The sequence below is a fragment of the Dendropsophus ebraccatus genome, chromosome 7 (genome assembly GCF_027789765.1).
Source record: "Dendropsophus ebraccatus isolate aDenEbr1 chromosome 7, aDenEbr1.pat, whole genome shotgun sequence".
In the NCBI taxonomy this organism is placed as follows: Eukaryota; Metazoa; Chordata; class Amphibia; order Anura; family Hylidae; genus Dendropsophus; species Dendropsophus ebraccatus.
The window spans coordinates 119533198-119559951 of NC_091460.1; the positions used below are offsets into that span (position 1 = coordinate 119533198).

A 26754-nucleotide genomic window follows, 5' to 3' on the forward strand; every position below is an offset into this window, starting at 1 on the left:
ACATTAAGTTTCTATTCTGTCAAAATAGCAGCATGAAGATATTTGGTATGGCAAAAACAAGCAGATTGTAGCAGATCGGCGCTCGTTTATTTTATTAATAATATTTATAATTGATATATATATATATATATATATATATATATATATATATATATATATACAATAAACACATACAGATATAATACAGGCTCCATTCTCGGTCCAGCCTTAGGGGCACCCACTTTCAGTATACTGCATATATACTCCTTGATTGGTATGGGAGGTGATACCATAAATATTCCTGCATCACCCCTGAGCTCAATAAAGACTGTACAGAGAGAGTGACTCTTTTTCTTAACAAAGGACCACAGAATTCCGATAAAAAAATAAAATAAAATTAACAACATTTTCATCATATTGGAGTGCTGCATTCCTTTGTTGGATTATTTCTCAGCACGGTGATCGTGGCCTGGGACCTGCTGGCACAGGACTGTCTAAAGTTATACTGCTTCTTTGTAAATGTATTTTACACAAAAAAAACGGGTAAAAAAAACTGCAGAGTAAATGTGGGCCTATGCCTCCTTATAGGAAATATTGGGAGAGATTTATCAAACATGGTGTAAAGTGAAACTGTCTCAGCTTCCCCTAGCAACCAATCAGATTCCACCTTTCATTTTCTAAATAGTCTGTGAGGAAGGTGGAATCTGATTGGTTGCTAGGGGCAACTGAGCCAGTTTCATTTTACACCATGTTTGATAAATCTCCCCATTGACTCTAAAAACACAAATAGTAGAACCAGAGTAGTTATAGTTACTCATTCTAACTACCGTATTTTCCGGCGTAAAAGGTGACTGGGCATACAGTATAACAGTGATTTTCAACCAGTGTGCCGTGGCACACTAGTGTGCCGCGACACATGGTCAGGTGTGCCACGGGGAAAGTTTCCTAAACTATGGTGCCCCTGCAGATCGCCCCGCTGCTGCTGTCCGCCTATCCAATTAGCAGAGACCGGGAGCGTGGTGCGCTGCAGCGCACCACGCTCCCTGTCTCTGCTGATTGGAGGAGCACGTCCGGGCCCTACGGGCGTCCAGTAGGTGAGGCGGACAGCAGCGGCGACCATCTCAGAGGAGGTGCGGAGGAAGGGGGGGGGGGGGAGAAACCTGGGGATGGGGGAGAGAAACAGGAGAAAATAATGGGGGAGAGGAACCTGGGGATGGGGGAGAGAAACCTGGGGATGGGGGAGAGAAACCTGGGGATGGGGGAGAGAAGCATGGGGGAGAAACAGGGGGGGAGAGACGGGGAGAGAAGCATGGGGGAGAGAAACCTGGGGATGGGGGAGAGAAACAGCGGAGAGAAGTAGGGGGGAGAGAAGTTTGGTGGAGAGAAGCAGGGGGGAGAGAAGTATGGTGGAGAGAAGCATGGGGGAGAGAAGCACAGGAGAGAAGCATGGGGGAGAGAAGCACAAGAGAAAAGCAGGGGGGAGAAGTATGGTGGAGAGAAGCAGGGGGGAGAAGTATGGTGGAGAGAAGCATGGGGGAGAGAAGCACAGGAGAGAAGCAGGGGGGAGAAGTATGGTGGAGAGAAGCAGGGGGAGAGAAGTATGGTGGAGAGAAGCATGGGGGAGAGAAGCACAGGAGAGAAGCAGGGGGGAGAAGTATGATGGAGAGAAGCAGGGGGGAGAAGTATGGTGGAGAGAAGCATGGGGGAGAGAAGCACAGGAGATAAGCAGGGGGGAGAAGTATGGTGGAGAGAAGCAGGGGGAGAGAAGTATGGTGGAGAGAAGCATGGGGGAGAGAAGCACAGGAGAGAAGCAGGGGGGAGAAGTATGGTGGAGAGAAGCACAGGAGAGAAGTAAGGGGGAGAAGTATGGTGGAGAGAAGCACAGGAGAGAAGTATGGTGGAGAAACGTATGGTGGAGAGAAGCATGGTGGAGAGAAGCATGGCGGAGAGAAGCATGGGGGAGAGAAGCATGGGGGAGAGAAGCACAGGGGGGAGAAGAAAACAGGCATAGGTTTCACACTGAGTAAGTATAAATACATTTAGAATCTATATTATTAACTATATGTATAATATGTACTGTTTTAGTGTCATTTTGTGCCATTTTGGTTGGTGGTGTGCCCCGGGATTTTTTATGTACAAAAAGTGTGCCGCGGCTCAAAAAAGGTTGAAAATCACTGCAGTATAAGACGACCCCTGACTTTTAAGCAGATTGTCAGGGGTCCGCCTTATACGACGGAAAATGTTAACCCCTGCTGCGGTCAGGCAGAGGTTAACTGTAGCTAAATTAAAAAAACAAACAAACATTTAACTCATCTGGGCCCCGTTCCCGTCCTCCGCGCGCCTCTGGTACCTTTCACGTCGCAGGTAGTGTGACGTACACTACCTGCGCTGGAGACGGAGATTGCCGAACCTCTCCCTAGCAGCCGAGCCTCTCTTCGGAGAGGCTCGGAGATGCTTAGCTGCCGGGACAGCTTCGGGAGAATGAGAGAGGCTTTGGCAACTTCCGGTGCCTCTCTCATTCTCCTGCAGCTGTCCCAGCAGCCGAGCGTCTCCGAGCCTCTCCGATGAGACGCTTGGCTGCTAGGGAGAGGTTCGTCGATCTCCGCCTGCAGCGCAGGTAGTATACGTCACACTGCCTGCGCCCTATGTGAGGTAAATGTTGTTTTTTTTTTACAGTGGTCACCCCATACGGTGGCAATGGGGTTGAGCCCCCCCCACCGCATGGGGTGACCATACCCAACGTATAAGACGACCCCCGACTTTATCCCCAATTTTTAAAAAGTCGTCCTATACGCCGGAAAATACGGTACATACTGCTACAACATCAAGCATACAGACTTTACTAGGACTATCCACTAAAAAACACTAGGTGCAAGATAAAACAGAACTATGGGCATTTACATACCATTATTATAACTACACTCACTAACAACTATTTACATCATTAACACTATTTTAATTAAGACTATTAATTACAGTCCTAGGAAGCTAATGAATTCCCTGAGGTGGCGGGATTCTCTAATATGAGAATTCTCAGTGCAGCTTATAGAAGTTTTTCCTTTATTCTTCTGAGACACCAGCTGCTTCTCTTTTAGCTTCTTGCCTCCATATCCACAATGAGGGCCCATCCTCTCCTTCTGGAGCACCTCAAATGTAGGGTGCTGTAAGTTGTAATGCTTCCTTATGGGGGTTTAGAGCTCTCCTAGCTCTCTTTTCTGTCATCACAATGCTCCATGTTGGCTTTTGTTACATTCTGCTCCATCAAAGCATTGAAAGGAACCACAGTATGTAGAAGACACTGAAAGACAGCATGTATGTTCTAAAGATCGTATTACACGGCCCTATATCTGCTAGATCGGTGCTCGCTTACTGAGCCTGTTACACGGCTCGATAATCGTTCAGCAAAGGCTGCACGAACATTGTTAGCAATGTAAGTGGTAATATAATAAACTTTATACATATCTCTCATATGCTTTATGACGTATTGTGAATCCAGTATTCAATTAATTATAGCTGTTTTTATTCTGGTTACGCACAGGCCTTTCTGTCTGGATAAGGCATCTACACACTGCCAGCTTTAATCCACATGCAAAAATTGTGGATGTATGAAACCTTGGCACCAGAAGCCTTGAATTGGCATTTGGATGGTCACTGCTATTAGAACACTAACCATGTAACATTATAAAGCAGATAGAAAATGGACAAATATTCCTTTAAAGGGGTAGTGCGGCGCTAAAAAATTATTCACAGAATAACACACATTACAAAGTTATACAACTTTGTAATGTATGTTATGTCTGTGAATCCCCCCCTTCCCTGTGTCCCACCACCCCCGCCCGTGTACCCGGAAGTGTGTGGTGCATTATACATTACCTGATCCGTGTCTAGCCCGTCCGCCATCTTGTGCCAAACGTCATCTTCGTCCGCCCTCCACCGCGTCATCAGCTGCTCAGCCGCGATTGGCAGCGATTCGGCCATCCGTCCGAAGATGACCTTTGGCACAAGATGGCGGACGGGCTAGAAACGGATCAGGTAATGTATAATGCACCACACACTTCCGGGTACACGGGCGGGGGGGGGGGGGGGGGGGACACGGGGAAGTGGGCGATTCACAGAAATAACATACATTACAAAGTTGTATAACTTTGTAATGTGTGTTATTCTGTGAATATTTTTTTAGCGCCGCACTACCCCTTTAAATAGGTTATTCAGTGCTACAAAAACATGGCCACTTTCTTCCAGAGACAGTACCGCTCTTGTCTCCAGTTTGGCTGAGGTACTGCAACTGAAGGGTGGAGTTCTGCAACTCCATTGAAATGAATAGAAATTAATTGCAAAACCCCACCTGAACTGGAGACGAGAGCATTGCTGTCTATGGAAGAAAGTGGCCATGTTTTTGTAGCACTGCATAACCTCTTTAATCAGGAATACCTCATACTATTTCACTATAATATGAGCACAGTATGATATTTTAGTTGAGTATTTGCAGTAAAAAAAATTGCTGACTGTATACTGCACATTCAGTATAAAAAACAAGTGTTCACATGGTGACATGATACACCCCTTTTCTTTTTTCTTTACTTCTCTGGACGTCATAGCCGCCTTACACTGCACGTATAAACACCCTAAACTGGGTTTGGGCCAGACAACATGAGTGTTTAGTTATCTCTGACACTTGTTGATATTGCTTCTTAGAATTTTTTTTTTTTTTTTACCTTGTGCCATCACTAGAAGCAATACAAAACTAACTGGTTTTACTGAATGTGTTTTTTAACGAAAAGATTAATATTTTCTTTCTTTTACTAGTTACATAGTCTCTAAATAACAGTACCTCATAGACTATGTTCACACTACATAAGTTCCGTTGAAATCACGGCCGTTGTTTCAACAGCCGTGATTTCCGTGGAGCTTAGGTAGTGCTTCAGACTAGGGATGGTCCGAACCAAACCCTCGGTAATGATTCCCGCTGTCTGCCCGCTCCGTGGAGCGGGCGGATCCAGCGGGAGGACCGCCTGGAAAACTGGGATACAGCCATAGCCATAGGCTGTATCCCAGTTTTCCAGGCGTTACTCCCGCTGGATCCGCCCGCTCCACAGAGCGGGCAGACAGTGGGAATCTGCTGCCGAGCGTTCGGGTTCATATGAACCCGAACCTCGGCAAGTTCCGACCATCCCCACTTCAGACTAAAGGGATCCCTGCCGGAGTGTATACACACAGTATACACTCTAGCCAGGATCCCTAACAACGCTGTAGAAAACTGACATGTCATTCAGTGAATAGCGGCCGGAAAAAAAACCCTGTCAGTGCACACTATGGAGCGTGCGGCTCCAGCCGCTCGCTCCATTGTGTACTGTGGGGAGTTCTGATGCGGGAGCGCAGTGATGCACCCGCATCAGAACTAAGCAGCGATAAAGATCATCCGGCCAGTACTGGCCGGGAATATTTTTAGAGACCGGACGTTCCATGACCCGGTCGGGTCTCGGAATGGCCGGTCTCTTACATAATGTGAACATAGCCTTATGCAGTGTCCCAGAACATGCAGACTACTACTCCTATTATGGCCATTTCTCTTGCTGTGTCAATGCCTGTTCTGGTAAGGGTTTGCACTGCAACTGCTGCTGGTTTTCCCCTAGTATTCTCTGGTAATGTGCATTCTCATGTGTATTCTCATGTATTCCTGTGTATTATTGCATTGTACAGTGGTATGCAAGGCTGTTGATCACGTGACCTGTAACCATGGTTCCTCCAATGGCCGACTAGCTCTGGCCAGGAGCAACCATGTGACCTCCCACTTCCTCCTAACAAGGGAGTCTTCCCCCTGCTTCCAAGCAAGGAGGTTGTGTGTCGTCCCTCTCCTGCCTCAGAGGAGTTGGGCTTCTTCTCTGCAGCTCCCACTTCACCACTAGAAGTGTGGATCAGGTGCTCTGCTATATTCAAGTCTTCGGCTGTATCTGCCTGCTCAAGTGTCCGGAGTCTTCTCTCTCATCTGGGTGTCATTCCGTTATCTCTAATCATCGCTACAAGGATTCACAGCAAGTATTACTCTCAAGCTAATCCACCCAGCAACGCTATTTCTCTCATACTCCTACTCCCATCATCCGGCATGTATTCTCACAGCCTATGCAGCACCACTCCTGCTTTATTTGTCAAAGCCTGCTATATACCCGGTTGCATCCGGACAGAACTGTTGCTACTAGTTACCTCATCTATAATAAAACCGCTGTTACTGAACCCTGGCATTGGTGTCCACTAACTGGTGCCCTGACTAAGTGCAGCGAAGAATCGCATGCCCATCATCACCCGCAGATTCCACAGACCGGCCCTACAGCTGTGCCGCCCTCAGGCCTATACCGTGACAAGTATAACCCCTGCAGCTGCCCCGGTCATTGCCCGCTCATAACACCAGCACTGCGGAAGTAGCCCCCAGGGGCCAGGGCATCGCACTTATGGCCCTATTCCACGGGTCGTTTTAGAGGAGCAAACGAGCGCTATTAGCGCTCGTTTGCTCCTCGTTCCCCGCTCGCTGCCGCCGCTATTCAACGCGGCTGCAGCGAGCGGGTGAGTGCGGGAGGGGCGGCGGGGAGTTGCGGGGGGGCTGCTCGGAGGATCGCTGATCGTCCGGGCAGCCCATAGGATATAGCAGCGTCTGCTGCCGATGCTCCTATTCAACGGAGCGACGGCAGCAGATCGCTGCTATATCAGTCGCTTGTTTTTCAACATGTTGAAAAACAAGCGACTGCAACGATCAGCCGACATGAACAATGTCGGCTGATCGTTGCACTCTATTCCACGGAACGATTATCGTCCGTAGCGGTCGATATCGTCCGCAAACGAAGGATAATCGTTCCTTGGAATAGGGCCATTAGACTGTAAATAGTTTATACAGGTCCATACATTTTTAACTCATATGAACTAATATTAACTGACGTCCCTTGCTCTATTGTTTGCACGTATCAGCCATATCTGGGAACAGTTACGATCATAAAAAACTATCGATCCACATTTTCCTTATTGTACCGTATCCTCTTCCATTGCTCAAATGCCTCCGTATATCAGTTGCTTCCTGTTTGTAGACCCTGAATTTCTAGGAAAATGTTTTTTTAATAAATAATTCATATCCAAGTGTTTTCCTGTAACCATGTGAATGCCGGATGGTTCTCGATACACGCTCCAAGGGTTGCAGCATGCACCGTGATAATATTAGTCTATCTAATCTACGATTGTGACTGCGCACACGAGTCCCCCCGACACACGTCAATAAGCTGTCTGAGATATTTGACGAGAAAGATGAGAGTACGTTCCTTTCTCCTAGCTGCATTTTCTTTCAGTGTCCGTTCAATAAAGCTGTGAGGGAAGAAGGCCGGACAGAAATCCAACGTAAGAGCTAAGGGAGGAGAGACGGAGACGAGAGGTTGATCTTGAGCTGCTTTACTTCTGAGGTGGCAGTGCTGGATTCACATAGTATATACACACACACATACATAGACGCACACATAGTTGTGTTCCTAATCTCAGTGACTGAGCCCTCCCTTCTGCTCCTCCTCCTGCTCTCTTCTTCCCCTTCACAATCAGCTGCCTGAGAAGCTACCAATCCGTCCACTTCACAACTACTCTGCCGCCTTACCAGGCTGAGAGGACTTGGCATGGAGACCCCTGGCATGAGGATTTTTACTATGATCAACTAGAACTGCGCTCTACAGCTCATCAGCAGAAAGAGCATTTAAAGGCGAACAGAGGGAGCTGACAGAGATCTGATATACACAGTAAGGTTGCTTGTTACTGCCAATGCAGATATTGCCCTAACCCCCCCTTCCTTTCTCCTTGACTTGTTGGAACAGATGGGGAGTTCTTGTCGTAGAGACAGATGACCCTCATCCTCCTTTCAGGTGTGCTTCAGCTGCATGCTCCCAGGCCTGCGCCGTACCTCCAGGATTATGTGACAGGTGCCTGCGTAGGTTGATGCAGGGTCACCGCCAGTGTTGTGCATGCTGATGACCATCAGGCAGGTGGATGGTACTGTAGCTGTTGTCATTGGCATGCTCTGCAGTGCCAGTAACCTGATTCTCCAGTGCTGTCATGTGCGGTGTGAGCACAGCTGAGCGTGTTTGTGTCTGTACTGCAGCATGTGAGCTGGAGGAGGCTGCAGAGATCCCGGAAAAGCCGCAGTCCTTTCAAACAAGGAATTGACCATGAGGAGGGGGGGGGGGGTGTTAAGAGTAAATATTGCTCGCTTCCCCATTTGATGGGCTATAGCACGCTTTGCCAATCTGGGAATTATACTGAACAAATTGCTTTGTTCTGCTTGTTTAAGCCCTGTGTGGGATCTGACAGTAAAGTAAGTCACACACTAGAGCTGTCAGCCCCATCCTTAGTGAGCGCCTGCCAGTCATTGAACACCCTTACTATATAGAGTGCTAAACAATAGGCGGCAACAATGATACCAACTATACAAGTATTACTAGTTGTGTTATGACTCATAGTAATAATTTCATAGTGCTCGCTCCTTTCTCACTCATCATTATCTCTAATGTACAAACCCAATAAGCTCATTAGAGCTCATCCCATTTACTAAATGATATTGTCTATGGGAATACAGTCGTAGTTTCTAAGTGTAGACCAGAGGCAGATATTGTTCAGCAAGATTTACCCCTATAAATAATTAAACACCCTATGCAAACTTTTACATGTACTCCTCTCAGCGCCATACAGCGATATGGACAAGGCTCTGGGTCAGAAGTGCAATGTCAACTGGTTATGAATTATTTTGTGGGTTTATTTCTTTATTTATTGCTATGGAATGTAGTGTTTGTTTGTTTTATGCTTTATAATAAGGCTATGCAGGCCCTAAAATAGAGGAAATTGTTGTTTTTTTATGATTCTATATCTGGAATGTTCTGAAGTTTTGCTGTGCTGAACACATGTGTTTCCTTTGCGTTGTGATGATGACAATGTCTATGTATGCAAAGCTGTTCTTTTTCCATTACAAGTTACACTGTATGGATTGGTTGGGTAAAACTTCAAACTGTAGGTTACCCTATTGGAGCATAGGAGAAATATAGTGAATCATGAATATACTATTATGTTACAACCCCCCCCCCCACACACACACACACACTGTAAATTATAGGAATATTAGCAGTCACAGAGAAGTTCTCTGACCTTATAAAAGCATGCAGTTGGAAGCTTAGAGCATTCACATAGGATATGAAACTATAGTACATGTTGACTTAAAATTCTTAAAGGAGAAGTCCAGCGATTTTTTTAAATCCAGCAGCTGGTAATTTGACTACAAGTACTAACTTACCTCTCTCCGTGCCTGCAGTGAGTGTCAGGACCGGTCTTGGGACCCCTGCCGGGCTCCGGGATCTCCGGCACTGACATGTCACAACCCGACTGAGGCACTGCTCAGCCAGTCAGCAACTGGGGCCGTACACCACTGCAGTCACTGACAGGCTAAGTGGCCAGTCCATCAGCCGGGACAGGCCTTTTCCCTTTAGTTTTGATGTCAACTTCTGTAAAGGTGAACTTTCTGTCCACATTGACTGACTAATATAATGAAGGCCTGCAGCAGCTAAGGCATGGCGCTGTATAATGCACATTTAGGCTATGTATTCATTAAATACTGTCAGTGCACACTATGGAGCGAGCGGTTTCGGCCACGCGCTCCATACAGTACATACACTACAATACAGTAAACACTGTCAGTGAACACTATGGAGCGAGCGGCTCCAGCCAAGCGCTCCATACAGTACATACACTACAATACAGTAAACACTGTCAGTGCACACTATGGAGCGAGCGGCTCCAGCCAAGCGCTCCATACAGTACATACACTACAATACAGTAAACACTGTCAGTGCACACTATGGAGCGAGCGGCTCCGGCCAAGCGCTCCATACAGTACATACACTACAATACAGTAAACACTGTCAGTGCACACTATGGAGCGAGCAGCTCCGGCCACGCGCTCCATAGTGTGCAGTGGGGAGTTCTGATGCGGGCACGCATGGATGCGCCCGCATCAGAACTCTGCGGCGCAAAAGATCATCCGGTCAGTACTGTAGTACCGGCCGGGATGATCTTTTCAGAGACCGGCCTGGGTCACGGAACGGCCGGTCTCATACGAGGTCTGAACATAGCCTTATAATGACAGGGAATTGCTGTCACTTATTCTTGCCTGGGTGTTTGCATATGTCACTGCATGAGAGGTGGAGAAGTACACAATAGCCAAAGGCAGTGATTGATATGATTGTAATGAAGACATAGAACTGGTTGTAAAGCCCTCCTCTCTCCACTCCTGACAGCCTGGGACGTCACTTCATACTTTCATAATACTGAGTCTGTCATTCTTTAACCAGACGTACTTCAGAGAGGAATTCCTTGTAAGAAAGGTGTGATGGGACATGTGACTTCAGGAAACGCCTTGCCCTTTATGTTTACTTGGGGTTTTAGACACTTAAGTATGTATCAGCTGGAATTATCCTGCTCTGCACTGTAAGCCTGAGACTTCTGGCCGTGTAATACGGTCAATGATAAGAAGCTATAATGTACAGTATGCATACACTGATCCGCCATAACATTAAAACCATGGGAGGTTGTCAGGTAGTGGGATGTGTCAGGCAGCAGGTGAACAGTCAGTGTGTGACGTTGATGTGGAAGCAGAATCTTGGATGACTGGGTATTCCTGATATAAAGTGGTTAGTATGTTATAAAGCCATGATCTCACAAACTTGGGAACTTTTGATATACATATAGCTGCAAACCAGTTAAATATCTATTGACATGTGGATCACTGCCCACAATGGGCAAGTTAGCATTAGAACTGGGCCATGGAGCAAAGGAAAAAAGTGGCATATTCCGATGAATTGCATATTTTTTTTTTTTACAACATGTGGATGGATATATGTCCATTGCGAAAGGGTAGGCATAATAGTGCACCATGGAAAGAAGGCAAGCTGGAGGAGCATCATGGGTAATGTTCTGCGGCCTAGGATGCCTTGGGTACTAGCATTTACAATATGTGAATATTACTTTGACACATTGGATCTGCTTGAAAATTTCTGCAAAGTACTGTACTCCCCTTCATGACAGCAGTATTCCCTAAAGGTTGTGTTCTCTTTCAGCATAATGTCTCTTACCATGTTTAGGAATAATTTAAGGAATGTGGCAAAGACTTTGTATTGTCCAAATACTCTGGATATCAATTCAATCGAGGTCTCACCTTACAACCTATAGAAATTAAGGCCCTTTTACATGGCAAGGAACCAGTGTCGGACTGGGCCACCGGAGCACCGGAGGATCCTCCGGTGGGCCCCTCCCCCACTCCCAGCAGCTGGGGCCCCCAGACAGCCATAGTGTGATGCTGCCTGTCCTCAGTGGGCCCCAGGGCCGAACGCTGCAACAGCTGTCAGGCCTACATGTGGACACCATGTCTCGGGTATGTCCAGGGAAGCCCCGCCCCCTGCCGGCGCGAGTGAACTCACTCATGCAGAGCAGGGAGAGGAGTCGCTGGGGGACTAGAGGAAGCATACAGGTGAGGTAAGTATAGTTGTTTTTTGTTTAAAACACAGATGAAGGGGCAGGAGAATGATAAAGTGGGTAGTAGTATGGTGATGAGGGGCAAAAGGATGAGAGGGGAACTACTATGATGATGGAAGGGCAGGAGGATAAAGGGGGTAGTAGGATGATGGGGTAGGAGGATGATGGAGGGGTAGTACTATGATGGAGGAGCAGGAGGATGAAGGGGGTAGTAGTATGATGATAAAGGGGGCAGTGTGATGATGGAGGGGCAGAAGGATGAATAGGTAGTAGTATGATGATAAAGGGGTTGTATGATCTTGGAGCTGCAGAAGGATGAAGGAGGTAGTAGTATGATGATGGAGGAGCAGGAGGATGAAGGAGGTAGTAGTATGATGATGGAGCTGCAGGAGGATGAAGGGGTAATAGTATGATGATGGAGGAGCAGGAGGATGAATCGGTAGTAGTATGATGATAGAGGGGCAGGAGGATGAAGGAGGTAGTAGTATGATGATGGAGCTGCAGGAGGATGAATCGGTAGTAGTATGATGATGGAGGAGCAGGAGGATGAAGGAGGTAGTAGTATGATGATGGAGCTGCAGGAGGATGAAGGGGTAATAGTATGATGATGGAGGAGCAGGAGGATGAATCGGTAGTAGTATGATGATAGAGGGGCAGGAGGATGAAGGAGGTAGTAGTATGATGATGGAGCTGCAGGAGGATGAAGGGGTAATAGTATGATGATGGAGGAGCAGGAGGATGAAGGGGTAGTAGTATGATGATAGAGGGGAAGGAGGATGGAGGATGAAGGAGGTAGTAGTATGATAATGGAGGAGCAGGAGAATTTATTGTTCTTTGTGTACTGGATTTGGTCAGTAACAGTGTGATGGTATGTTGATAGGTACAGTATGGTGATATATATATATATATATATATTTATTTATTTATATCTATTTGGGGTCACTTCCACACACTGAGCCCCCACATAACTATGTGTTCTGATCTCCCACAAAGCTTCCAGTGTACAACGTACCTAAGACTCCCCAACTACAAAAGCTGCAGGCACTACAACTCCCAGCATTTACTGATAGTCTGCATCCCTCAGGATATGCTGGGAGTTGTAGTACATATGAGCTGCCACTGTAGAAAGATATAGTGCTGGACCTTCAGGGCTGATGCTTGTAACAGATTACGGCCACCAGAAGCTTCTGCACAACAATCAATTGTTAAAGGTTTGTTCTCTCTGAAACTACAACTCCCAACATACCCATTATTAAAGCTTTATGAGTGTAGGGTATTCTGAGAGTTATAGTTCGACTGAAAACATGTCATTCAAAAGGGAGTTGTCGCAGATCCAGATGAATGCAGGATAGGGCCGGGTCAGTATGTCGCTTTTTACCGATTCTTTGGTGGGCCCCAGGGATCATTTCCTCTGGTGGGCCCCAGGTATCCCAGTCTGACACTGCAAGGAACGTTGCTAGAAACGCTCATTTAGCTGATAATGGTCCCATGTAAAAGTGACAGTGATCACCTGAGAAGCGAGAAAACACCAATCCTTGGCTGATCATATCTTTTGTTTATCGGCCTCACATCTTGCTTTGTAAATGGAGGATGTGCAGCAAATAACAATGTAGTAAAATGGCCAAACAAACGATATAATGATTGTTTGTGCAGCCCAGCAGCTTGATTAGTAGTGCAATATAAAGGTACTGCAAACAAGTGCCGATCTCCCAGCATGGCACTCATTTGTGGCCATGGACGGCTGAAGATCGGAGTGTCTAAAAAGATCCTTAGGATTTGCACCTAGCATCTTTGTGTCACATACCTTGAGGAGGTCTTGAGGAGTTTACACCTCAATGGGTCAGAGATGTCTGGATGACACTGGGAGCCTTACATGATATTAGGCAGGTGACCATTACACCTGATCTGTTAGCATGAATTTGCCTACTAAAGTATACCTTTTCTTATTGATTTTTTTTAGTGATATGCAAATGATCTGGAAGTATCTAGGAGGGTGTTCCCCAGCCCAGAGGAGCCAATCCCTAAACATGTTACATGTTACTGTTATTTTATTACTGCAGTTATGTTGAGAAGTCCTGACCGCTTGCCCTGGAGCACTATCTGCCTCTGCTGGGTTTGGGGGCCATAGTCCTGTGTTACATTGTATTAAGCATGTGCGTGGTGCATCCTTGTAATTATAGCTGGTGGGGATCTGTAAAAGTTAGGGGTATAGCAGCAAGGGCCTACAGAAATGCAGAATGATTTTACTAGTATGTGACTGGTGCAACCCCATGAGTAGGTTGGGTAAGCAATGCCAGAAAGAAGCCTCTCAGAAACCAATACTAGCACAGTAGACTGGGGAGCTGACGGTGCAGGCCAACCTCAAGCAGGTCAGTGATCTCAGTTACATGTTTGGTATCAGTACTGAGGCCTCATAAATATAATTTCATAGGCATTGTGGCGGTGATTGGTTCCCTTTAATAAAACATCTTGTTCAACAGCAAGGTCTGTATTATTCTGGGCAGCCATACGTGTTTTACAAGTCATTTTCCATGTTTAATGAGAATCACAAAAGATTTGATTAATGTTATTTAAAGTGACACTTTAAATGGTTCATGCAGTCTCAGAAAGCAATATGAAATATTACTATACAAGAGCCACTGGCAACTGTATAACAGTATAGTTATAGCTAGAGGAGTCTCCGCCATGTCGGTAAACTGCAAAGCTAGACAGATTTAAAAGTAAGAGACCAGTGCAACTTTTTTTTTACTGGCAATAACAAGCGGTAGAAGCTCTGACTATATGTCAGCTTACAGTATATACACTCTTCACTGGACACTGAGACACTGGGCCCCACTCAGGGGTGTAACTACCACTATAGCAGCCATCGCAGCTGCTATGGGGCCCGCCTCCTGCAATACACTGGGCCCCCTGAGCAGTCATCATTTGCAGCACCAGGTGACTACACCTGACAGCTTAGTGGTCAGTTGGGCTTTGGCTTCAAAAATCTGTAAGATAAACCTTTCTGTGTAAAGGCACCCATACTGAAGAGCCTTCTGCAAGTAACAGCCTTCACATTGGGATTGCACCCGCTGTCTCTTCTCCCCTCTACCTGCTGTACTATGTAAGTTTTCCACAATAAACAATATATATATTCTAATTGTTTATGCTGAGCACCTTCAGTCTTCTCTGTATATATGGACCCATGCCTCTTGTGTAACACTGCAGCATATGTTGTATGTTGCATAGTGCCGGACCATTGCCTTGGTGGATTTGAATTAGGTCAATTGTGAAATTGGCGGCAGCTGGAGATTACAGCGAGTAAGATAACAGAGAGCCGGAGACGTTCACATCAGCCAGGCAGCCCGTCTGTGCACCGAGAGAAGGCACTGTGCATAACATTATACAAAGTTTACATTTTGTCCGCTTTTATATGACTGTCCTTGTAATACGATCAAGCTGAGATAAGCGGAAGGGTGACACTTGCTAGAAGAAACTGAAAACAATTATATATATATATATATATATATACATATATATAAATAATTGTTTATTTGTATAGTGCACACAGATTCCGCAGCGCTTCACCTATCTGTATGGGTTTTCCTTTTGGGTGTGGGAGAAAACCCACGCAAACACGGAGAGAATATATATATATATATATATATAGAGAGAGAGAGAGAGAGAGAGAGAGAGAGAGAGAGAGAGAGAGAGAGAGAGAGAGAGAGAGTGTTACGGCCGCGGCGGCGTCCCGCGTTCCGGGCCGCCGCCGCGACCGCTACCTGCCCTATGCAGCAGCCGGTGTCCATAGTCGGGGACCCGGCGCTGCTGTCACCTCGGCCCCGGGGGGCGCCTCACCTCTCCACGCTCCTGTCTCCCGCTGTGCCGGCCGGCGCGCGCGTCCCCGCCTCCTAGGGCGCGCGCGCGCCGGCTGTCTCAGATTTAAAGGGGCAGTGCGCTCCTAATTGGTAGTTGCAACCAATCACTCCCCTATAAATCCCAGCATGCCCTGTCCTTAGTGTTGGAGCCTCTACATGCTTCCCATAGCGTTTGGCCCAGCCCCTGTTGTTCCTGAGTCCTATCTGTTACCTGGTCCCAGTCCCTGTTCCTGAGTCCTATCCGTTACCCGGTCCCCAGTCCCTGTTCCTGGTTCCTGTTTCCCAGTCACTCCATCTGTTCCTGCGTTCAGCCTGTCACGTGCGCTCTCACCTGCAGACCTTTGCCAGTGCCATCTCCTGCCTACTGCTCCTGCCACGCCTCGCCTGCCGTCACCAGCAACCAAGCCAGGGGTAGCGACCTGGGGGTCGCCTGCCGCAGCAAGTCCATCCCGCCTTGCGGCGGGCTCTGGTGAAAACCAGCGGCCCCTTAGACTCCGCTCCCTGGTGAGGTTTGTGCCATCGCTGGTGCCGGTCCAGTGGATCCACTACTCCAGGCGTTACAGTAGGCTCCAACCATGGATCCCGGCGAGGTGCCAGATCTCCGTGACGTCGCCAGAGTGGTCGCGCAACAGGCTCAACAAATCCAGAAACAGTCACAGCAGATCCAGCAACTCACTGCCGCCTTACAGCAGCAGACTACTGCCCAGCGCACACCATCTCCTGACGCTGCTTCTTCACTCCGACTGGCCCTCCCAAGCAAGTACTCTGGGGACTCTAAGTTGTGCAGAGGATTCCTGACTCAGTGCACCATGCACATTGAACTTTTGAGTAGTCAGTTTTCCACCGAGCGCTCTAAAGTGGCTTTCATCATCAGCCTATTAGAGGGTAGAGCCCTGGCCTGGGCCACGCCACTGTGGGACCGTGATGATCCTGTTGCTGCCAATCTCCGGGCCTTCCTATTCGAGTTTCGCTCCGTCTTTGAGGAACCTGCCCGTGCTTCTTCAGCCGAGACTGCTCTCCTCAACCTCTCTCAAGGCAGCTCCTCTGTTGGTGACTACGCCATCCAGTTCCGCACCCTGGCAGCTGAATTGGACTGGAACGAGGCCGCCCTATTGGCCACCTTCAAGAAGGGCCTGTCTAGTCGTGTGAGAGACGTGCTCGCTGCCCGAGACCTGCCTACCTCCCTGAACGAACTCATTCTACTGGCCACCCGAGTTGATACTCGTTTTTCGGAGAGGGAGGAGGAGGTTCGGCATGAACATTCACTAACCCGTTCCCGTCGCCATCCCCAGCTGGCGCCAGTTTTCCAGAATCCTGACCTTTCGATGTCCCAACCCTCTCCTGAGATTCCTATGCAGGTGGAACGGGCTCACCTGACGCCTGATGAAAGAATCCGGCGCCTGGAGCAGAATCTCTGTCTCTATTGCGGTGGTTCCGATCACTTCCGGCTGGGATGTCCCCTACGTCCCCAAACATCCGGAAAATGCTCGCACCTAGGTCCGGTGGGACAGGTGTCCCTAGGTGTAAATGCCACCATTCCAAGTCTGTCTATGCCAGTTTCCATCCGGACTCCCTCAGGACAAAATCATCTGACTACTGCCTTCCTCGATTCTGGGTCAGCAGGCAGTTTTATTGCGGCAACATTGGTCCAAAGATGGCGGCTACCCGTGACCCGACTAGCCAGGCCCCTGACTATCTCCTCGGTCACGGGCGAAATTCTTACCGACCGTGTGTACTACCAGACCGCATCTTTAGTCCTCCAGGTGGGTCCTTCACATCAAGAAGAGATATCCTTCTACGTTCTGCCCCATTCTTCCCCCGCGGTCCTCCTGGGACTCCCGTGGCTACAAGAACATGCCCCTCAGCTGGACTGGAGAACCGGGGAGATTCTCAGTTGGGGTCAGGACTGTTCCCACCAGTGTCTCAAGTCACCTCAGACCAAGTGTATTTTGTCATTTCCTGTCCCGGCCAAGCCTCTATCCGGCCTACCGGCAGAAGACCAAGACTCGGCGGATGCCTTCTCTGCCGAGGTGTACCCTCTCCCCGTACCCAAGACTAAGGTCGTGTCCTCTCACCACCGGAAGAACTTACAGAAGGTCCCTTGCCACGTTATACCGCCTGATCGCCTAGTACCAGTCGTCACCTCCACTCTTCAGAGAGTACCCCCCGGAAAGACTCATGTTCACCCTGCGCTTCGAAGAGGTATTTTGAACTGGGGACATTCCTCGTTGGAGGCCGGGCACCCGGGAGTCCGTAAGACCGGCCAACGGATCTCTCGCCACTACTGGTGGCCCAGCCTATCCCAAGATGTCAAAGACTTTGTGGCTTCCTGTACCATTTGCAGGCAAGAAAGAGGGGGAGGCCAAAGGGGGGGGGTACTGTTACGGCCGCGGCGGCGTCCCGCGTTCCGGGCCGCCGCCGCGACCGCTACCTGCCCTATGCAGCAGCCGGTGTCCATAGTCGGGGACCCGGCGCTGCTGTCACCTCGGCCCCGGGGGGCGCCTCACCTCTCCACGCTCCTGTCTCCCGCTGTGCCGGCCGGCGCGCGCGTCCCCGCCTCCTTGGGCGCGCGCGCGCCGGCTGTCTCAGATTTAAAGGGGCAGTGCGCTCCTAATTGGTAGTTGCAACCAATCACTCCCCTATAAATCCCAGCATGCCCTGTCCTTAGTGTTGGAGCCTCTACATGCTTCCCATAGCGTTTGGCCCAGCCCCTGTTGTTCCTGAGTCCTATCTGTTACCTGGTCCCAGTCCCTGTTCCTGAGTCCTATCCGTTACCCGGTCCCCAGTCCCTGTTCCTGGTTCCTGTTTCCCAGTCACTCCATCTGTTCCTGCGTTCAGCCTGTCACGTGCGCTCTCACCTGCAGACCTTTGCCAGTGCCATCTCCTGCCTACTGCTCCTGCCACGCCTCGCCTGCCGTCACCAGCAACCAAGCCAGGGGTAGCGACCTGGGGGTCGCCTGCCGCAGCAAGTCCATCCCGCCTTGCGGCGGGCTCTGGTGAAAACCAGCGGCCCCTTAGACTCCGCTCCCTGGTGAGGTTTGTGCCATCGCTGGTGCCGGTCCAGTGGATCCACTACTCCAGGCGTTACAGAGAGAGAGAGAGAGAGAGAGAGAGAGAGAGAGTGCCTTGGATTACGAGCATAATTCATTCCGGGGCCATGCTTGTAATCCAAATAAGATAAGAAATCATTGAAATGCAGACAATTGGTTCCACACCCCAAAAATAATGATTTATTATTCTGAATAACATGTAAAATAGATGAAACAAACATTCAGAAACAGCAGAATATGTGATATAAGTTGCTGTATAGTAATGGAGAGGATGGGAAACACAAGGGCTGACAGAGACTGCAGGGAGCATGAAGGAAGGAGCAGGACAGATGTGGGCACATAATGCATCTCTCTCTCTGTCCGGGGAGAGAGGGCTTACAGCTATGGAGAGATTACCTCCACAGTCCTGTCCCTTGATGTAAGCCCCAGCCTGAAGTGGATCTGCTATGATTTGGAAGGTGAGGGAGACTTCCTGAGTCAGTACAGTGCTGTAGACCACACTATGCAGACCATGTCCCTCCCCGACTCGCTCTCCAACCCAGTACAGTGAGCTCTTAAACCAAAGCAATGTTCTTAAACCAAGTCATAATTTTGAAAAACTGTGAGCTCTTAAACCAAAACGCTCTTAAACCAAGTTACTCTTAAACCAAAATACCACTGTATTTGAAACCAAATCTACGCTGTTTTTACTGTTCTTTATTGATCACTTTAACCAGTAAGCAATTTTCCCTGTGAATGACTGCACAGGATTAGTTGAATCTACTTAATAATCACTAAATTGCTTTTATGTCCTGTATTTTTACTGCTTACAGAACTGTATCTGAATAAATGCCACCTGAAAAGAACAAAAGCATAACTGGAAAAAAAAAATCCATATTGTATTGAAAGATGAGATTTGGCCTGTGTATGCAGTATTGGTTTCCTACATGCATTTCTGCACTTCTGCATATCACTTATAGTATATATTAGTAATTCCTCAAATATCTGCTTTTAAAACAAGGAATAGTAAGAGAGTGAAAATTCATTGAGACTCCTATCCCGGTGCTGTAAGGAGAACACATGGCTGTAAACGCTATACTCTGTCAATATAAGGGAAAATGCTGTTACCACCTCATTAGAGCCCCTGTTTGTTCAGAGAATACAGATGGTGTAAATAGTGACTGTACATAGTGGCTGAGAGTGCCAGACAATTATATATAATGCAATAATTACAGTAATGTACAATAGCACTGGGGTCCTGGGGTCCAGTCTAAGGACAACATCTGCGTTTCTGCATCAAATTTGTATGTGCTCCTTGTGCCTGTGAGCTGCAGAAGTGGGATGGGGAATACCGAAGATATGGTGGAATTAAAGGGAATGTTTTATTTAAATAATGACCTGCTGTTTAAATGAAGACGTATTTTAAACATATACTTAAAGGGGTTATCCAGTGTTAGAAAAACAAGGCCACTTTCTTCCAGAGGCAACACAACTCTTGTCTCCAGTTCAGGTGTGATTTGGAATACCATGATGAATAGTGAATTTTTTGTTTCCTACCACCTTCTCGGCACCAGCATGGTGATCCCGGTAGCGCAGTCCTATTTTCAAAACATCGTAATTTTCTTCTATTTAAAAAATCTCAAGTCTTCCAGTACTTATCAGCTGCTGTATGTCCTGCGGGAAGTGGTGTTTTTTCCCCAGTCTGACACGGTGCTCTCTGCTGACACCTCTGTCCAGGACAGGAACTGTCCAGAGCAGTAGCAAATCCCCATAGGACACCTTTTCTGCTCTGCAAACTGGAAATAATACACCATTTCCTGCAGGGCATACAGCAGCTGATAAGTACAGGAAGACTTGACATTTTTAAATAGAAGTAAATTACAAGTCTCTGACACTTTCTGGCATGATCCCATAAGCTGATGTCCTAAAACGACCTAGACATTGATGCATCAATAACCCATGGTCGTGATAGGGTTAATATTCTAAAGGGGGTTCACCATATGTGTAAGTCTTCCCACATATAGTGACGAAATAAGGATATAGTCGTGTGGTTGAAAAAGCTTCCTTACACCTTCCCAACACTTTCATCGTCCCTTTCAGTTCCTTTCTCATATGCTCTCTAACATTTCCTCCATCCATTGCAGTTATATCTGTGGGGTTAGTGTTCTGTGTTGCTTATTGTTGTATGTTGCTATAGTCACATTACTTACAGTGATAGAATAAAACATACTGTACATATACATTTGCTGTGGATGTGTTTCTTTTAGATGTTGTGCTGTTTCACAAACCTTGTAGAAAGTCAATAAAGGTTTGGCCTTTGGGTCAACAGTAATAGTCAATAAGTGATGAGAACTTGTTGCCTCCTCTCCATGTCTCTAGAATTTCCAAAAAGTCTAACATTCTAATGCTGGTAATGTCCTTCATTACAACAATAAAATTAGGCTGGAGCTAGGTTCAGGACATGTAGTAAGAGACACATCTCTTAAAGGGGTTGTCTGGCCAAGACCACTTTTTTCAGAATGCCCATGGAGGGGATGGATAAAAAAAAAAACACCCACTTGGCAGGGGCGTAACTAGAAATGTCTGAGGCCCATAGCAAATTTTTGATTGGACCCCCGCATTCCCGACTGACCACTAAGCCATCACGTCTAGTCATAACTGCATGACAAGAGTTCATCAGAAGTGCTTGCAGTTAAAGGGACATTTGCAGAACCTAGGAGGCCTGCTTGGCCACCTGGTGCTCAGGGGGCCTAGTATATTGCAGGGGCGGGCAAAGGGGCCCCTGATGAGGCAGGCCCCATAGCAGCTGCTATGACTGCTACAGTCATAGGCGTAGCTAGGATTCACTGGGCCCCATAGCAACAAGGGGCCCCCCTCTTCTACACAAAGCACTATGTGTGTGTGTGTGTGTGTATATATATATGCTTGTTACACACTGCAGTACATAAGGGGTTAAGCAGAAGGACACATGCTCTTACCCTCTCCCCTGGGCCCCCTTCCTGCAAGGGCCCCAAAGCAACTGCCTACCCTGCCTCTATGGTAGCTACACCACTGGCTACAGTGATGGTTACGCCCCTGCCACCTACCTCCCTGGAAATTGAGCTAACACCCGTCCATGTCACCCCCATGTCACTTTCCCATCAGCAAATATGGCAAATAAATGTCTGAGTAGAATCCCTATTTATCCACATTTATCCAATTCTAACAAATCATGTAATAGCAAAGTGTGGATAGAGAAGAATTGCTGTGGTGCATATTAAAAAGGTGTTTTTTTTTTAACTGGAATTTAAAAAAAAATCTTCACTTAAAGGAAAAATGCCCTTTAAATTGAACCATTGTGTGACATTGACCTCTTTCTTCACCCGGCACATTGGCAGTGAATAGAATGCAGAACCTCATTCTTTCCAGCAGACTGAGTGCACCAATGTTTAGGAAAAATAAACGTATTAACCGCTATCAATGCGGAATATTAATTAGGCATTGGAGATGAAAGGATGCCGGGGCTGTAGACTCTGGGTAGGGACACAACAGAGAGCTGTAAAGTGATATCATTTCAACTGCTTTTGGCATGTAATTGGCCTTAGATCTTTCCATACCATGGGATCCATGACCATGTATTATCCTCCCATACAAGAGCAACCTCATTGATTTTCCTTAATTTAATAGATTTTTTTCACAGCGCCATCCATGTTTCACAAGTCATTTTCCCGGTGTAATAAGAATCACAAAAGATTTGATTAAAGAAATATACAGTGGCGCTTTAAATGGCCCATGCTGTCTCCGACAGCGAGATGAAATATTACAATACAAGAGCCAGTGCCACCGGCCCTGTTTTTAACATATGGGAAAAGTGCCAAAGGAAAAATGTTCAGTTAGCATATTTTAAAGGACAGATTCTACAGGAGGTTAGTGTCCTGCGGTCTAATCCGGCTTTATTGGATTTCTTTAGTAATTTTCTGCTGCTATGGTAAAATCTGCTTGATTATAAAGGTTATTAATCCTCCTTTTAGGAATATAGGTGGCCTCAGCTGTTTTCTTACAGGACGCTAAATGCTCTAAACCCTTCCCAACATGGTTTTCGGAAAAGAATGAATAAGAAAAAAAAAAAAAAACAGCTAGAGAACTAAAATGTGTTTTTGTGGATGCTCATAATCAGTACTGTGGTGAAAAAACACATATTTATAGTATATCGCCAAGCATACTAGGAGTACAGGAGACATTATGGTATTTCTGTTGTTTTATTGATCTATAATTATTACCAGTTATGGTTAAGTTTTTAAAATGTTACTATATCTTAAAAAAAAAAATAACAAAACTATCCATATTTTGTGTAATGCTATACCACTACGGGTGTATTGGTGTAAAATAATAATAATAATATAATAAAGTTTCAAAAGACTGGTTGCCCTCTAACATAAAGGGGTACTCCAGCTTTTTTTTTTCTTCTTTCAAATCAGCTGGTGTCAGAAAGTTATATAGATTTGTAATTTACTTTTATTTAAAATCTCAAGTATTCCAGTACTTATCTGCTGCTTTATGTCCTGCAGGAAGTGGTGTTCTCTTTCCAGTCTGACACAGTGCTCTCTGCTGCCACCTCTGTCCATGTCAGGAACTGTCCAGAGCAGTAGCAAATCCCTATGGAAAACCTCTCCTGTTCTAGACAGTTCCTGTCTCGGACAGTGGTGGCAGCAGAGAGCAGTGTCAGACTAAAAAGAAAACTCCTCTTCCTTCAGGACATATAGCAGCTGATATATACTGAAAGACTTGGAATTTTTAAATAGAACTAAATTACAAATCTATGTAGTTTTCTGACAGTTTATTTAAAAGAAACCCTTGTTTGCATTGATGGTGAAGAATGTGACCACAAACAGCAGAGGGAATTTAGTATTTACATGCTAGTGCTGATGAGCTGAGAGGGAATAGTGGAAGCCTATTAAGCCACGCCTTAAAAAGCTGAAAATAAGATGAATAACATTAAATCAAAATAACACATTGCTTAAAGGGGAACTCCAGTTAGAGGTTAAAAAAATGAAACTTCTGCAAAAGCATGTAGCATTATTAACTTGTCTATCCCAGTTTTGAAACTACCAAAAATCCATTTGTTGGGGGGGTTGCTCTGTATTGTGTTTCTGTCCTTCCTGGTTGAGCAGTTCCCAGAATGCAATGCTTTCCCTCAGCTGTTCATCACAGTCCCCCACTCATCACAATCAGTAAAATTAGTTCTGCAGCTGCTTCTGGCCATTCAGAGATGGTAAATCACCCTGTCTGCATCATCAGCCTGTCCTCACCAAACACACACAATGTGAGACAGAGGCCTGAAAGATTTGTCTCCTAAGGGGGGGATAGCAGAAGGAGCAGGAGACAATGTGCATTGGCAAATAGGCCATTTTTTTCACTTCCTGGATTTCTATCAGCTACCAGTGTGGCAGAACCGCACAGATACGGTAATACATTGTATAGACACATCTATATAACTTTTAATGTACTTTAAATAGAAAACAAGTTTTTCTTCTCTGGAGTTCACCTTTACTAAGGCTGGGTTCACACTACATATATTTCAGTCAGTATTGTGGTCCTCATATTGCAACCAAAACCAGGAGTGGATTAAAAACACAGAAAGGCTCTGTCCACACAATGTTGAAATTGAGTGGATGGCCGCCATTTAATGGCAAATATTTATTGATTTATTGTTATTATTTATTGTTTATTGCCATATTGAAATAATGGCCGTTATTTACTGTTATATGGCGGCCATCCACTCAATTTCAACATTATGTGGACAGATCCTTTCTGTGTTTTTAATCCACTCCTGGTTTTGGTTGCAATATGAGGACCACAATACTGACTGAAATATACGTAGTGTGAACCCAGCCTTAAACTGCATAACGTATGGCATGAAAAAATATGCTGCTTTGTAAAAAGATTAAAGAAGCAATATTCTTGCAATGTAATGTTTTAACCTCAACTTGGCTGCATCTATACATATTAAATCTGTTTACGTATTCACAACCCATGTGCCTTTTCCATAGCTTGGCACTGACTTGTTTTTCTTATTTACTTGTATTGGTCAGTAGACACTTCTAAACACTTTAACATAACTCCAACAGAGGTTAAAAATAATTGTGTAAAGAGCAATAAATCAAAAGATCCACTAAAAAGGAAAGGCGCAGAGATATGCCTCTGTTACCATGAGAGGCCCAAACTGAGACCAAGTGTGTCAGATTTAGTAACTAAATGTCTATCTGTGTGTCACATGCGGCGGGGTTGCAGGGGGGGGGGGTGTTGTTGGTAGAGGGGGGGTTCTGTGTTTTACAGTGGTTATTGTACCATATACTTTCACACTGCTGTAACATAAAACTGAGTGCAAGTCCTTGAGACATTAGACAACAGACTCTGCTGGGGTCTCAAGAGTATAAAGGGCAAAGAGCAGTTCCTGTTCGCAATGTTCAGATGTGTGCCTACCTGCTAGGAAGAACGCAAAGCCTTTTGTAAGGTGTGACTGGTAAAGACAAAATTCTGCAGTACCCAAATGTCTTGTCTAGTTTTCGTTGTCCCCTGAATCAGGACCAGGTGTCCAGTAGCGTAGAAGGACATCCTGCCTCCACCCTGTGCCACCAGGCCACCATTACACTACCATCATACAGTTTTGTCAAGGGAAATATTAATAATTATGGATCTCGGAATGAGTTGATAAAACAAAAAAAAAAAAAAAAAAGTGTTCTGTACTGATGTTGACCAAACACTTTTACAACCGTTATCTGAATGTACATTCAGCCTACAGTTGTCTCTCCTGATTTCCCCATACACATAAATGTTTGGCACGTTATCGTTGTGGTAGGAAGCAGTAAGCCGCAGCCAAACAGCTCTGGCATTGGGTTATCCATCTCAGAACTAAAGGGTCAGGTGGCAAAAACCCAGCATGCCTGACCCTTGTCTTTATCTATCGATAAAGAGTTGGGAGGCTGCCATATACCTTACAGAGTCAGACAAACCCTCTAGCGGTGGTTGGTTCAGCTGACTTTAGCATTAAGGTTAGGGGAACCGTATAGCCTAAACTAGGTCAGATCCCAAATGATTTAATAGTCATCCACTGTGGTGAATGGGAATGTTTTGACACAGTAACTTACACAACAGATAACTGGTGAACTGGTTTCTCTCTCTCTCTCTCTCTCTCTCTCTTTCTCTGCTAGGCTTACCACTTTCGCTCTTAGCACCCATGACCTTTAAGTGACCTTTAGTTGTGGCTTCCGGTATATATTATGCAGCTTAGGGCCATTTTACACAGGAAGATGATCTGACAGATTATCTGCCAAAGATTTAAAGCCAAAGCCAGGACTGGATTTGAAAAGAGGAGAATCTCAGGCATTCATGTATGACCTGATCTCTGTTTATAGTCTGTTCCTGGTTTTGGCTTCAAATCTTTGGCAGATAATCTGTCAGATAATCTTTCTGTGTAAAAGGGCACTTACTTATCCATAATGGGCCAAATCATGAAGTACAACACAAAAATGGACATAATCTTAAAATAAGAGTGCACACCAAGTACATAACATGCCCCAGGCCCACCTTACACAAGGGACTAGGTATGCTGCATTCTTTTTTTTTTCTGGAATTCCTTATAGGTTATACATTCCATACAAACGCAGCTTTCAAATCTTGGAGATGTCCTAACTGTGCAAAACTATTCTTAGAAAGAAGCCTCTCTCCAGCGATCAGCTGTTATGTCCGTGGAAGCTGTGTGCAGCACAGCTACGTATTATGTGAAAAGGAGTAGAGTGGATCTGCAAGAAGTGGAGCTCCTTCTAAGATGTCCGTACACCCTATTAAGTTAAAAGTTTTCCAAATGCCTTTTTTATGAAGAATGACTGCGGTTCCCTATCTCTTTCTCATGATTAGGTCTGATTTCAGTGGTTGGACGACCACTTGATCATACAATTAATATCCATCCAGGGGCGTAACTACCACCAAAGCATCCATAGCGACTGCTACAGGGCCCACCACATCAGGGGGCCTAATTGCCTCTTCTGCAATACACTAGACCCCCTAAGCCATCATCATTTACAGCACCCGGTGGCTGAGCGGGCCTCCTAGGACCTTCAAATGTCCCTTTAATTGTAAGCACTCCTGACGAGCACTTGCAGTTAAAGGTTATGACTACACTTGACGGGTTTGTAGTCAGTCGGTGTGGGGGGGGGGGATTAAAAGTTTGCTATGGGGCCCAGCCATTTCTAGTTACGCCCTTCCATCCCTCATGTGATTGAAGTAATGCCCTGACCTTTTAACTTTGGCTTGTAATATTTTTTAGGACTTTTAGGAACTTTTCATGAAATTGTGTGGATATTTTGAAATTC

The 26754-nt window shown here is 46.1% G+C and overlaps 1 protein-coding gene across 1 annotated transcript in view; it reads left to right on the top strand.

The window, feature by feature from the left end:
• The first annotated feature begins 7428 nt into the window (after nucleotides 1-7428).
• The window catches only part of CCSER1 (coiled-coil serine rich protein 1), a 683371-nt gene continuing 664045 nt past the window's right edge, over nucleotides 7429-26754 (top strand). The window contains exon 1 of the mRNA XM_069978327.1: nucleotides 7429-7742. The gene's annotated coding sequence lies outside the window, so the exon portion shown is untranslated. The remainder of the gene's footprint in view (nucleotides 7743-26754) is intronic.